We start from the raw sequence: 15558 nt of genomic DNA, 5'->3' as shown, positions 1-15558 counted from the left end.
TGCTATTGTGAATGGGGTAGTTTTCCTAATTTTTCTTTCCAAAGATTCATCACTTAGGTATAGAAATGCATTAGATTTATGAGCATTGATCTTATATTCTGCTACTTTACTGAATTCACTTGTGAGTTCTAAAAGTTTTCTGGTGCAATTTCCTGATTCCTCTAAGTATATAACCATATTATCAGCAAATAGGGATAGTTTGAATTCTTCTTTTCCTACTCATATCCCTTTAATTTCTTTGGTCTGTCTAATTGCTCTGGCTAGAGTTTCAAGGATGATATTGAATAGAAGTGGTGAAAGGGGGCATCCCTGCCTTGTTCCAGTTTTTAGGAGGAATGCTTTCAGTTTTTCACCATTTAGAATGATATTAGCCATGAGCTTAGTATAGAGGGCCTTTACAATGTTAAGAAATGTTCCCACTATCCCTATTTTTTTCTAGTGTTTTGAGCATGAATGGGTGCTGTATTTTATCAAATGCTTTTTCTGCATCTATTGAAATAATCATGTAATTCTTGACTTTAAGTCTATTGATATGGTGAATTACATTTATTGATTTCCTGATGTTGAACCAACCTTGCATCCCTGGGATGAAACCCACTTGATCATGGTACACTATCTTTTTAATATGTTTTGTATACAATTTGCTAAAATCTTGTTGAGATTTTTGCATCAATGTTCATTAAGGATATTGGTCTGAAATTTTCTTTCCTTGATGTGTCTCTGTCTGCTTTAAGTATCAGGGTAATATTGGCTTCATAGGATAAGTTTGGGAGGGTTCCCTCCTCTTCCATTTTTGGAATACTTTGAGAGGTATTAGAATGAGCTCTTCTTTAAAGGTTTTGTAGAATTCGGCTGAGAACCCATCTAGTCCTGGACTTTTCTTTGTTGGTAGGCTTTTGATGATTTCTTCTATTTCATTATTTGAAATTGATATATTTAAATTGCGTATGTCCTCCTGATTCAGTTTGAGTGAATCATATGTCTCTATAAACCTGTTAATGTCTTTGAGATTTTCTATTTTGTTGGAGTATAGATTTTCAAAATAGCTTCTAATTATGTTTTGTATTTCAATCGTGTCTGTTGTCATATTTCCTTGTTCATTCTGAATTTTAGTGATTTGGGTTTTCTCTCATCTTCTCTTTGTTAGTGTGGCTAAGGGTTTATCAATTTTGTTTATTTTTTCAAAGAACCAACTATTTATTTTGTCAATTTTTTGTATTGTTTCTTTTGTTTCAATTTCATTGATTTCAGCTCTGAGTTTAACTATTTCCTGTCTTCTACTACTTTTGGTGTTGGTCTGTTCTTCTTTTTCTAGGGCTTTGAGCTGTAGTGTTAAGTCGTTTATTTGTTGATTTCTACTTCTTTTGTTGAATGCCCCCCATGAAATAAATCTTCCTCTAAGTACTGCTTTCATAGTGTCCCAGAGATTTTGATATGATGTTTCTTTGTTCTCATTTACCTCTATGAATTTTTAAATTTCCTTCCTATTATCTTCTGTTATCCATTCATCATATAATAGCATATTGTTTAATCTCCAGGTATTGGAATAGTGTCTGTTTTTTACTCTTCCATTTATTTCTAATTTCAATCCATTATGATCTCATAGAATACAAGGTAGTGTCTCTATCTTCTTGTATTTGCTAACATAAGTTTGTGGCATAATACATGGTCTATTTTAGAGAATGATTCATGTGCTCCTGAGAAGAAAGTGTATTCGCTCTTGGTTGGATGGTATATTCTATAAATGTCTGTTAAGTCTAAATTATTGATTGTGTTATTGAGATCTATGGTTTCTTTGTTCAATTTTTGTTTGGAAGATCTGTCCAGTGGTGAGAGAGGTGTGTTAACATCACCTAGTATTATTGTGTTATGGTCTATTTGGTTTCTGAAATTGAGAAGGATTTGTTTGACATACATGGATGAGCCACTGTTTGGGGCATGGGTATTTATGATTGTTATGTCTTGCTGATTTATGCTTTCCTTAAGCAGTATGAAATGTCCTTTATCTCTTCTGACTAGTTTTGGCTTGAAGTCTACATTATCTGAAATGAGGATGGATACTCCAGCTTTTTTGCTGAGTCCATGTGCATGGTATGTTTTTTCCCATCCTTTCACCTTTAGTCTATGGGTATCTCTTTCTATGAGGTGAGTCTCTTGCAGGCAACATATTGTTGGATTTTTCTTTTTAATCCAATCTGCCAGTCTATGCCTTTTGATTGATGAGTTCAGGCCATTAATATTCAGGGTTATTATTGTGATATGATTTGTATTCCCGGTCATTTGGCTTATTTATTTATTTATTCATATATTTATTTATTTGACACGACATGGTTCCTCCTTTATTTGACAATTCCTTTAGGATAGTTCCTCTCTTTGCTGATTTGCTTCTTTGTTTTTCATCTCTTCCTCATGGAATATTTTGCTGAGAATATTCTGTAATGCTGGCTTTCTTTTGTAAATTCTTTTAGCTTTTGTTTATCATGGAAGGATTTTATTTCATTTTCAAATCTGAAGGTAAGTTTTGCTGGGCATAAGATTCTTGGTTGGCATCGATTTACTTTCAGGGCTTGAAAAATGTTGTTCCAGGCCCTTCTTGCTTTTAGGGTCTGGATTGAAAATTCTGCTGATATTCTTATTGGTCTCCCCCTGAATGTAATTTGATTCTTTTCTCTTGCGGCCTTTAAAATTCTGTCTTTATTTTGTATGTCAGGTATTTTCATAATAATGTGCCTTGGTATGGGTCTGTTTTAATTTTGTATATTTGGAGTCCTATGAGCCTCTTGTACCTTGTTTTCTATTTCATTCTTCAGATTTGGGAAATTTTCTGATATTATTTCATTGAATAGATTGTTCATTCCTTTGGTTTGTTTCTCTAAGCCTTCCTCATTCCCAATAATTCTTAAATTTGGCCTTTTCATGATATCCCATAATTCTTGGAGATTCTGTTCATGATTTCTTACCATCTTCTCTGTTTGTTCAACTTTATTTTCAAGATTAAATATTTTGTCTTCAATATCTGAGGTTCTGTCTTCCAGGTGTTCTATCCTATTGGTTATGCTTTCTATGGAGTTCTTAATTTGGTTTATTATTTCCTTCATTTCAAGGATTTCTGTTTGCTTTTTTTTTTTTCAGTATCTCTAACTCTTTATTGGAATGATCTTTTGCTTCCTGTATTTGCTCTTTTAACTGTCGATTGGTGCAATCATTCAATGCCTGCATTTGCTCTTTCATCTCATCATTCAATTGCTTGCATTTGCTCTTTCATCTCATTGTTTGCTTCTCTGATCATTTTAATTATGTACATTCTGAACTCCTTTTCTGTCATTTCTTCTGCCTTGCTGACATTGGGTTTTATTGATGTAACATCTAGATTTATTTTGGGCATTTTCTTCCCTTGTTTTCTAATATTGTTCAGGTATCAGTGAACCACTGAGATATTGCAGATTTCCTCTATTGACTTACAGTGTCCCTGAAGATTTGTAGTATATCCCCTCTCAGCCTTCAGTAGCCTGAAGTCTTGGAGGAAGTTGATAATGCGGTGCTCCACAAGGAAGCTGCCTCTCTAGGGGTGGTGGCCTTCAGGTGGGGTATATTCCCTGCTAGTGGGCAGAGGTGCCTCCACTTGTTGACCAATGGTCATCCAAAGAGGAACTAGGCTGCGGGCTGAGGCAAGGCCTATTTGGGCCTGTGTCTCTGGTTTTACCGTCCTTGTGGGAAACCTCACCCAGCAGGGAATACTCACCCGGTGGGGAAGTCTCGCTGGTCAGTTCCCTCCTAGAGGTTCCCCTCAATCTACAACTACCACCTGGGCTGGGCTGCCTTCCTCTGCAATGTTCCCAGGGGCCCAGACCTACCTCCTGTGCCTGGGAGCCTCCCACTTTGCAGACAAGTCTCCTTAGGTTGCCCCTCTTCGGAAAAGCTTCCCGCAGTCCTGGAACCTTCGCTTGGCCCCTCAGGTTGTCTCTGTGCGGCTCTTCCACCAAGAAGCCGCCTAGGTCCTGGGACCCTGCTGTGCACCTAATCACCTGGCTATGCAGCCCCTCCTCTGAGCAGCTACCTGGAGCTCTGTACCGTCGCTCTGAGTCCCAGCGACCTGCCGCACGCCTCCTCCTCTGGGCAACTGCCCAGTGTTCTGTGCGGTTGCTCTGAGTCCAAGTGACCTGCCTCGCACCTCTTCCTCCTCCAGGCAGTTGCCTGGAGTTCCGGTGCACTTGCTCTGAGTCCAAGCAACTTACTGCGCACCTCCTCCCAACAGCCGCCCGTAGCACTGGTGCAGTCCCTCCGAGCCCAAGCAACCCGCCGCGCTATTCCTCCTCCTCCTCCGGGCAGCTCCCCGTTTTCAGGAGCGGTCGCTCTGAGTCCAAACAGCTCGCCACTCACCTCCTCCTCTGGGCAGCTGCCTGGAGCTCCAGTGGGGAGCTCCAGTGGGTTGCTCCGAGTTCCAGCGTAGTGCTGAGCGACCCTCCTCTACAATGTTCCCAGTTGTCCGAGTTCACTGCTCTAGTGGGGGGAGGGATGTCTCGTTGGGCAACTCTACTTCACAAAGTTCCCTGCATTCCAGGACTACTGCCCCATCCGGGATGCCTCCCCAACGGGAGAGACTCACCCGGCGGTCCCAAGTCTCTCAATATCTCCTCTTCTTGAATCCTGAGTCCTGGAGCAACTTGAAATGCAGCCATCCTCTAATCTGCCATCTTGAAAGTCCCCATCTACTCTATTTCTACTGAATTAATCACACTAAAAGTCATTGTACATCGACATTTTCCAAATATCATACTTGGTTTTCAACGTTTTTAATAATATAAGATTAACAAATTCATGATTCAATTGGATTTGTATAATACTATTTGATAATTTATTTGTTAAATCAAGAAAAAAGTTACTGAGGACAGACTTTGTGTGAAGAATGAGCCATAACATAAAATACACACCTTTATTTATAATCATGTAAATAAAAGTTAAAGTAACAACAGATTACCATTTTACAATACCAGGTTGTTAAAAATATTGTTTTAAATTATTGAAAACACAAGTGTTGGCAAGGATGTGCTGTAATGGGGACACTGTGGGAGTATGACCATTACTATCAACATTAAAAATGACTTTGTAACAGCTTGCAAAGTAATAAATGTACTCATCTCTGTAATTCCTCTCCTAAGCGTGTGAGTTGCAGGTGTTCATAGCATCAGAAACCAAAACACAACAATCAACAAACAAACAAGACTTACATCTTTTAATAGTAGAGTAAATAAACAATTAGTAGTATCTTTAGGAAATTAGGTGACAATGAAAATGAATTAACTCCAGTCAAATTTAACATGGGTGCATTTTAAATTCACTCTTAGGAAAATAGTTACAGAAAATGTATATAATCTGATCACTTTATATATACATGAATTCAAAAGCAAGTCAAAAATGAGTTTCCTGGGGATATGTCCATTTGGGTTGAAACTATTAGAAAAAAATGGGGAATTTACTATCACAATTCTCAATTTCCTTAGTATCTCATTCCTCCTCCTTTTGCTGACACTATTATACTGTGTATCTTTCCTTTCCATCATCTAAAATCCATAATGCTGAAATCTTATCCATTTGACAATAGCCAAATCAGAATGTTCTTTCTCTATGATTCCCTTTCTTTCCTGCAATATGGCTTTAGTATGTTATTTATCACATTATACATTGTACAATTTATTTAACCAGTTTTTATTATTACCTTTTATTGCATCCATTTCACAGATGGATCATAGATCTTTAACCTTTTTCAGGCTCACAGATCTTAGCAAAATGCTTAGTATCCAGAAATACTCACAACTTTTCTATTGTAAATTGAATTGTATCTCAACAAAAAGTCAACCTGTTTTAAAACCCTTAGCAAACCCCATAATGAGGTTATAGGGTAAAACACTTTACTGTGTATTTTCCAATTTTGAACAAAATATAACTGCTTTAGAGACAAACTTATGAGAAAGAACTCACTGTGCTTGAGTGTACACAAGCTTGACTTCTTGTAAATAGTAAATGGGTATTATTTTCAGTGAAGTAATGCAACAAGAGAAACAAGAGAAACTTTTTCAAACATTTTCAAATCACACTTACCACACAATGAATGTATTTTTAAAAAATCTTTACTCTTGAGATCTTTGATAAAACTTTCCTTTGAAGGAATAGAAGAAATAATGAGTTTATTTTTTTCATAAACTTTTTCATTACGTTGTAAGTGAAGAGCTTGTTCTGAACATGGAAGGGTTGGTTCTGCTGTTTTCTGGTTATTTATACTTGTTTTTTGGCATTGGGGATTGAACCCAATTACTTTTTATTTTATTCTATTTATTTTAAGAAGGGGTCTCACTAAGTTGCTTAGGGCCTTGCTAAATGACTGAGGCTGACTTTGAACTTGCAATCCTCCTGCCTCAGCCTCCCAGTCAGTGAGATTACTGGTGAGCTATACTGTGCCGGGCTCTAATTGTTGATTCTTGCTTATTTTGATGATGTTTTTATTCTGAATATTTATAGAAACCTCTTAACACTTCTTGTTCATCTTGTTAGAGTTACTTGAATTGAAATTAAATAATACAAACCTGAAAATCCCCTGGACTGGCCCCTGTAAGCTCCACCGTATGCTAATGTGCTAAAAGCAAATAAATTGGGAGGATCACATGATTCGCTTTCCTCTTCCCACAAAGCACCTTTCCTATCATGATCACTCATGATTGTAAGACAAAAGGTCAACAGTGTCTTTATGTTTGTGAGATATCAAGAAAGATTCATTTCTGCTTTGCTGCTTTGATTCAAACATAACAAACTTTTCATGCAGCACTCAGATTAGTTTGTGGCTTTTTACACTCCTCTTTTGAGACCCATTGAATTAATCAGAAGTGGGGAGATGAAGAATCTCCAAAGAAATGCTTCAAAGTTGTCATAAACAAATTGCTTTCTCTTCACCACCCCTGGTAGTCCTCTACCATGACAGTAAGCAATGATGGCTCTTCACTTTGTTAGAAAGAAAGGGAAAGTTCTTTTTTTTAAATTTTTTTATTTGTTCTAATTAGTTATACATGACAGTAGAAGGCATTTATGTATTTTGATAAATTGTACATAAATGGAGTATAATTTCTTATTTTTCTAATTATACATATTGTAGAATCCCATTGGTCATGCAGTCATATATTACGAGAGATAATAATGTCTGTTTCTCTTTACTATCCTTCCTATCCCCATACCCCTTCCCCTCCCTTCACTCACCTCTACCTAATCTAAAGTAACCCTAATCTTCCCTAGTGCTCCCCGTCTCTTATTGTGAATTAGCATCCACATATCAGAAGAAAACATTTGGCCTTTTGTCTTTTGGGTTTGGCTTATTTTGCTTATCATGATATTCTTCATCTCCATCCATTTACCAGCAAATGCCATAATTTCATTCTTCTTTAAAGTTGAGTAATATTCCATCACATATATATAACATTTTCTTTATGCATTCATCTGTCGAAGGTCACCTAGGTTGGTTCCATAATTTAGCTATTGAGTTGAGTTGCTATAAACATTGATGTGGCTGCATAACTGTAGTACGCTGATTTTAAGTCCTTTGGGTGTAAACTGAGGATTGGGATAGCTGGGTCAAATGGTGGTTCCATTCCAAGTTTCCTGAGGAATCTCCATACTGCTCTCTGTAATGGTTGTACCAGTTTGCATTCCACCAGCAATGTATGAGTACATTTTCCCTCACATCTTTACCAACATTTATTGCTGCTTGTATTCTTGATAATTACTATTCTGATTGGAGTGAGATGAAATCTTAGAATAGCTTTGATTTGCATTTTGATAATTGCTAGAGATGTTGAGGGCAGTTCTTTTTGAATGGGCATAAATGTAAAGATAATTGAGGGGTCAAAATATAAGACTATCAAGCATCAGTACTTCTCCAAACAGGACATTCTTTTTCTGAGTTTTCTTCAACTCCATTTCTCCTTCCCCCACTTCTTAAATCATAGAATATTTCTTAAAAAAAATTAAAACATGTTTATGCTATAATCCCAACCTATGAGATGAACCATCTGAAAAGAGGGGAGTTATAAGGTCAGAAAAATGAAAGTAATATGCCGTAGAATTATGGATTATATTTTATAAACTTTGGTAATTAATGATTAATTTAGAAAAACTAGAAAACCAGAGTGCTTCAGGTTAAATATGAGTTTATATTGAGCCATGTGTTTCATCATTTCTAAAAAGACACATATACCTGAAAAATTTAGGGTACAAATCAAGTTTCCATCTGAATCAAATATTAGTAAGGAATCTTTTAGATTTTTTTTTTCTCACAGTGCAACGTTTTTGCATTTATTGAGCTTTCTCCATAGACCAAGAACTGTGATAGACTTGCTTGTATACTTAAAATCTTTATAAAAATCTTAAAGGATGAATTATAATTGCTATTTTACCATAAACAAACTGACCTTCAATTCAGTTAATAAATGACTGACCCAGATTTGAATGCAGGTGTGTCTGAGTCCAATGTTTATATTTTCTCAACAACAGTGAGATTGTTTTTGATAGACCTGTGAAATCAACTGTAAAAAAAGCAAATTTTATTACTTTAATATGGATGCAGGAGAAATACTTAGAAAAAGCAATAAATAATTATAATTTTCATCATTGTACATTATACCCATATTACTGGAAGGAATGGAAGATAAACCTCATTCTCAAACTCCTAGGACCTGCATACCAAGTAACATGTAACATATTTTCTACAGGTGTTTATATTTTGTTTTCTTCAGTGTTTCAAAACTATTGTGTGTATGTGTTAGTGTGTGTACCATCATGTATATTTATTCTTGAATCAGCAATTCTACCTAGGTGGCAATAAATCTGTTGCATATTTCATGCTCAATTAAAACGAAATCTTACAAGATTTCCATGTATTATGGAAAGATTGCCATCTGTCCTCTATTTAATTAGGTCCATCCTGATTATGTTAAATGTGTTCTGGCTCCCGTTAAAATTCTCTAAATATACATGAAGGAGAAATTGTTAAAAATGAGTTGTCACCAAGAAAGGAGAGATTTAAACAAAGAAAGAAATCCTAAAAAAAAAAAAAAAATGTTTAACAAAAAGAAATATCTCAAACCTGAATGCTTAGATTGAATTAAATAATAACTTTTTCCCTTCAACTCTCATGACTAATCCCCACCAAAATGCAAATGCAACTTGAAACCAATCATTTTGGAAGCTTCAGGAGTTTGGTTAATTTTTTCTTCCTGTTACTTTTCATTTTGGAACACCTTTAGGCTTTTGGGACCTGATTGGAGCCAGGAGGGGAAATGCCAAAATACTATAGGGAAGGCTTGATTTTGGGGTAATTTAGACCTGATTTGAGGAAGAAAAATGTTGCTATAAATGTGCTATGTTAAAAAAAAAAAAATCTCTTCTTGTGATAGTTCCAGTGAGTTGAAAAGATGTAAGAATTGCAGACAATAAAACAAAATTTAGATAATAGTGCAAACGTAGGGAGTTGTTAGAGGGTCATGGGGGTGAGGGGTAGTGTATTCAGTTCTGGTCCTGAGGACTGGGTTCTCTCCTCTGCTTTGCCATCAATTCTGGTTATTTTAAAAATCTTTACCCTGAATTTTCCTACTTTGAAAATATATGACAGCAAGATCTGATTGTACCAAATCATCAGGAATATAACAAGCAATCTAAAACACACAAAAATCCTTTTTTTCATTCATTTATGCATTCACTCAACAGGTATTTGCTTGCTGACAACATGCCAGCAGCTATTCTAAGTTCTGACCATACAACAGTGAACAAAAAATATCTGCCCTATAGGATCTTAAATTCCAAGAATAAAAAAACAAATACACATGTATTTTGTTAGATTGTATTAAGTGACATACAGAAAAGTGAATCCATGTAAGAATATATTTTTTATAGAAAGTTCAGAAAAGGTCTTTCCAAAATTGGCATTTAAGGAGAGAACTGATAAATAAGTAAAACATACAGAGATTCTAGGGAGAGTACCACAAGGTAGGACCAGTATAAGCAGAAGTCCTGAAGTATCCTTGAGCTGGTGGGTTTGAGAAGCAATGAGAACAATGTAGTGAACAATGTGGCTGGAGAAAGGTGGGCATGGAGGAGACTGACCAAAGGCACATACAGAATATTAGCAAGAAACATATACCTCTGAGCCTAGAGTTCATGCTCATGTGTGAGAGAAGTAATGAGCAGCACGTACTGAGAAGCTGCTATTTGACCATGATAAAGGAATACACTGTGCTACCAGAGTTTAGAGTTGCAGTATATTTTTCATCAAATTTGTCAAGGCAACTAGTACAAATGTAATCCATGCTGGGGATAGAACCCAGGGCCTTGTGCTTACAAGGAAAGCACTCTACTAACTGAGCTATATCCCCAGTCCCAAATGTAGTCTTTAAAAAGCCAATCTATCTGTACAAAAGAGATAGAAAGTTTGTTTAAATAAGAGAAGGAGATCACTGGAAAAAATTTAACTTTCCCCTAATTACACTATGCATTTGAAACAAGTCAGTTAAAATCCCAAAATGATGCTTCCTCCCTCCTCTTCTTCTTCTTGGCTTTCTCTTCTTTCCCTTTTTCTTGACTTTACTTCTTGCCCCTCCTCTTGCCTTTGTTCACTCACTTCTCTCAGGTTACACCCTGTATAATTTCAGTTGTGTAACATTCTTGAAATGACAAAGGAATATAGAACAGAGAAAAGATGAGCACTGTCAGGTGGACAGGAAGTGGGTGTGGCTGACAGAGCAGTGAGAGGAATTCTCATGGAGGTGCAAACGTTTTTGTATCTTGTGTCTAATAATTTCTACACCCTGTTTGGGAAACAGTGCTATAGTTTTCCAAGACTTCATCTTTGGGAGAAATTATGTAAATAGTACATAGCATCTATGTTATTTCCTTCAACAATAGACAAGTCTGCACGTATCTCAGAATAAAAGTTTAGTTTAAAATATGGAATACTGCCTTACTAAAGGACACCCTTCACTCACAGCACACTATTCCATCATCGTTCTTTAAAACTTGTCTTGCTGCACAGTATTTTCAGGCATGTTTATTTCTGATATATTAAAGTAACCTTAACAATGATTTAAATTGATCAGTTCTCTCTTCAGCAAAGAATCTATAATACTGTAGTGAGTGAGTTTTGTGAATTGAGAATGATGAGTATGGCCAGCTAAGAGCAGAAAAATCACTGAGATATACAAAAAACAAGTTTTTAGGAGAGCAACGTAAGCTGATTTGAAAACTCATATAGAATAGAAAAGGGCCAGGAAGCATTTGGAACATATCGAGTAATGACAAAGTCCACTTGACTACCTTCCTTTTTCCTCTTTCTGCCAAGGTGCCAATGGTTTATGAGATCTTTTTGTATTATCCCATTTTGGTATTATCAGAATTTCTAATTTTCTCTCATCAGATAGGTAGGAGACAATGTCTTATTTTTTTTTTTTCATTTTTCTGGAAATTTGTAGAAGTTCTTGGGATATCCTAACACTAAAATTTCTCAATCTTGTAAACTGAAAATATCATTTTCTAATCCGAAATTTATATGAGTTTCTATACTATAAGATTTTGTCTTTATTTTATTAAAGTTTTGTTAAAACTTGCCTGAAACTATTTGGCATTTTGAACTTTCAGTTATTAAAACTGTGTGTGCAAGAATAGACCAAAAGTTTTAATATAAGAGACTAAAGCATCAAAAAATAGTCCCATATACATATTGGAATTTGGTTTATGAGTAAATGACTTAATGTCCTCACTTGCCTGGGACAGTTCCTGCTTACTTCTGCTGTCAAAGCATAATTATTAAAAGTAACCCTATTCAATATTGAAAGCCTTTTGGTTTAAAGAAAAAAACATGCATGCTCATTTTATACATGATAGAATTGTACTTAGAAATAAATAGGTATACCATTGACTACCCATACTGAAAAGAATAAAATTTTATCCATATCCTAAACCATAATAAGAACAAATTCCATAGGAGTTGAAAGTCTAAACGTGAAAAGAAATCTTCAAAGCCCTCAGAAATAATTACAAGAGAAAAGCCTAACACAAGATGAGGACAATTCTTTTAAATGGCATGAAAACACAAGCCATGTTAAAATTTAAGTTTTATTTTTTGGAGACACTTTGGCGAGCAACTTGATGATACATGGAAAATATAAAAGATGTTCAAATTCTAGAGTCTATCTTTAGTTACACATTAAGGAGACCTTTGATCTTGCACACAAAGGGACTTATACAAGTTATTTACTGCCTTGGCATCCATGAAAATTTACGAACAATTTACACATGCATCAGTTTGAGAGAGAAGAAATAAATTGTGGTATTTTATTTAAGCAGAATGCAATGCATCAGTTAAAACAAATGGACCAAATAAAAATTTGCACAAAATCATAGGGGAGGCAGGCCTTTTCTCTTGAAATTGACTGGGTCACCTGTTCCTTGTGTTCTGCATACTAAGAATGCCAAAGGCAAGTGCACATTTCTTTAAAGACTATTTTTGTGACATTAGAAAATGGGAATCACTAGATACTTTTATATTTTAAGATTTCTTAGCAAACTCAAAATTAAAAAAAAAAAATCCTGTCTAGAGAATATTGTGTTTAATCATCAACAGATATTTGAAATATACCAAAGAGTGATTTTAGAAAAAGTCTAAAGACACAGTTTAAAACTTCAGTCACTTTCAGTATTATCTTATTTTGTACTAAATTCAGACATGTTCATATAAAATTTTGTTAGTTCATAGAAGATTTTAGGATCCTCAGAAAATGAATATTACAAATGTAAGGTAAAATAAACATATGTAACTTTCAGTTCTTTTGGGTTAAGCTATTATTTACAAACTGTTATTGACTACCTGTAACATTTGTTTTAATCCGAGTTTCCTTATGTTTGTTGATGACTTTTGGTTATTGAATATTGATCTCTGACTCATGGGGTTTAGGTATCTTTACTGAGCTTGAAGAGTGTTTCTGTTTTTCATTTTTGGCTTCACTACTGACTACCAATACCGTGGTGTTAAATAGCTATGGAGAAGTAAAAGAGATATTTGTCCTAAAGTAGATGATTTGCTCCCTTAGATGATATTGGTGTTGAGGAACCAATTCATAAACTAAGACTGAGGGATCATAAAAACTATCCAAGGTGCTGGGAATTGCATGGTGCTCGAGTTCTTTGGTAAGATTTGATTTTACTTCTTTATCCCTGAGTTGAACATCTTCGTATTTCCCATTTCTCTTCTTTTTGTCAGTGTGTCTGCTCTACAGATGGCAAAATAATTAACATCAAAGTGTTGGGGCAAGGACGTTGGTGATGAGGTCTTAGCCACCTAATCAAGGACCTGTTTCACTGCACTCTGTATTTTCATTAGAAGTTGAATTGTACTGTTGATGATATAAGTTGCCCTATTTGGGACTATTAGAGTAAAAAACTTTTCCTTAAAAATGTCTTTCAGGGATTGAGGGTAAAGCTCCAGGGTAGAGTGCTTGCTTGCCTAGAATCTCCAAGGCCCTGGTTCAATACCCAGTATGCAAAAAGAAAAAAAAAAAGTGTTTCATAAAAGTAATTATAATTTGCTTTTCATTCTGGATTTCTTCAAAGGCATCCAGGGCGTGTTCATTAGAACATAAATGGGCAAATTCTAACATGCTAAATAACAATGACGAGTGCTTTTTGAGTTGGGAGAAGTGGTGCACTTCATTTCCTTGACTAGTTTAGCTGTGCAGTAATTGTTAGGGAAACATCTGGTTACTGTCACATACTTCAGCATCCGATCTCATTGCATGACATTTTGTTCTGTGACATTTAGTTCCCACTTGGGACTTGGAATTGGAAACCTAAAATTAAGTTCCATTTCCAACATAATAATAGGGAATTGTCCTGGATAATGATGTTTGAGGTTCCCAGTGATGGAATTTCAACAGAGCACATTGAAAAATAATAGCCAATTGTTATCAATGATTTTCTATATAAAAATGCAAATACGTAGATAGGTCCCAGAAGCTATTTGGAAGACAATTGTGGAACTTTTCTTGGTTTGGAGAATATTGCCCTTTACCTCTTGGAGATAAGGTAAATTCAAATGAACTCTCTTAGAGTGGAGTTTATATGTCTTTATACCTTTTATTTTCCCTAAAACACTTATTTCCTGTAAGGATATACTTAAGAATGTTCTTTTTGGAGTCTCTGAGTATACATTTCCAAACTTCAGATTTCTGCATTATAACTGCTTATTATTTGCCCTCTCTGCTCGTTCTTCAATAAAATAAAAAGGGAAAGAAACATAGGATTGTCCTTTTGCTTCCGCCTACTCTTGGCACATAGCTGATTCCCCCCATGCCTCTACTTCATATCAGAACTAGATTGGTAAATCTATTCTTACTCTCTCCTCGGTTGTTACCTCTCTCCAAGCTAGTACTGAAAAAACAGTACTTTCCTCATCAATTGGCTCCAAGAAAGTGTTGTGTATTTTCAGGTTTCTTAGGTGCTGTTATTAAACCCACATGCAATGTAAGTTAAAATTGAGAAGATCGCCATGTAGAAGAGAAGGCCACCTGTTACAACTTTCTCCAACAGTCCCAAAGTTCCTTTTTTTGAAGTTTCATCCCCAGGGCAACAGTGTTTGGAGATGGGACCAAGTACCATGTATGTAGTTCCCGAGAGCTCCACTCACGAATGATGATTATAAGAGGTCTTGAAACTGCAAGTTAGATCCATTGTCCTCTTTTGCTTTCCCTTTTGCAAGGGAAATGACAAATGACAGTGCAAGAAACTTTCCCCCTACCCCTATGTATGCTCTTTGACCTTGAACTTTCTACTCTCCAGATATGTAAAAAAAAATTTCCCTCCCTTGGAAATTACCCAGTTTAGGTATTTGATTGTAACAGCACAAAATAGACTAAGATATACCCACATTAAAAATAAACAAACTATACTTACAGGACAGTTGCAGAGGAAATGGACTCTGATGAAGAGCTACATTGTTTTAGAAAGTTCTTTTGCTGCTGTTACTAAAGGATCCAACCAAATCAATTGCAAGGAAGGAAAGGTTATTTAGGGGCTCACAGTTTCAAAGGTCTTAGTCCATAGAAGGCTGGCTCTGTTCCTTGGGGGTTCAAGGAGAGGCAGAACACCATGGCGGAAGAGTGTGGCAGAGGAAAGCAACTCACACAGTGATCAGGGAGCAGAGACAGAGAGAGAGAGGCTCCACTCACCAGATACAAATATGTACCCTAATGTCACCCCTCAATTCCCACCTCCTCCAGTCACACCCTTCTACTTCAGTTACCACTCAGTTAATCCCTAACAGGGGATTAATCACTGATTGGGTTAAGGCTCTCACAACCCAATCATTTCTCCTCTGAACCTTCTTGCATTGTCTCACACTGGAGCTTTATGGGACACCTCACATCCAAATCATAACAAACATGTAGGAAGTTTTCTGGGGCAGTGGGCTTGAGAACCTCTGTGAGGGCTGAAAGAGGCAGAGTTGATGAAAAAGGAAATGTTGACATGGCA

General features: G+C 36.0%; 1 long non-coding RNA gene across 1 annotated transcript in view; it reads right to left on the bottom strand.

Annotated features, from left to right (window-relative positions):
- Positions 1–15221, bottom strand: part of LOC306664648 — a 33202-nt gene extending 17981 nt beyond the window's left edge. The window contains exons 1-2 of the long non-coding RNA XR_013764769.1: positions 14980–15221; positions 8454–8567 (exon numbers count right to left, since the gene is read on the bottom strand). This is a non-coding gene — a long non-coding RNA (uncharacterized lncRNA). The remainder of the gene's footprint in view (positions 1–8453; positions 8568–14979) is intronic.
- Positions 15222–15558: the final 337 nt, after the last annotated feature.

This window comes from Sciurus vulgaris (assembly GCF_902686455.1).
Source record: "Sciurus vulgaris genome assembly, chromosome: 6".
Lineage (NCBI taxonomy): Eukaryota > Metazoa > Chordata > Mammalia > Rodentia > Sciuridae > Sciurus > Sciurus vulgaris.
This window is presented reverse-complemented; position numbering and strand designations above follow the sequence as displayed.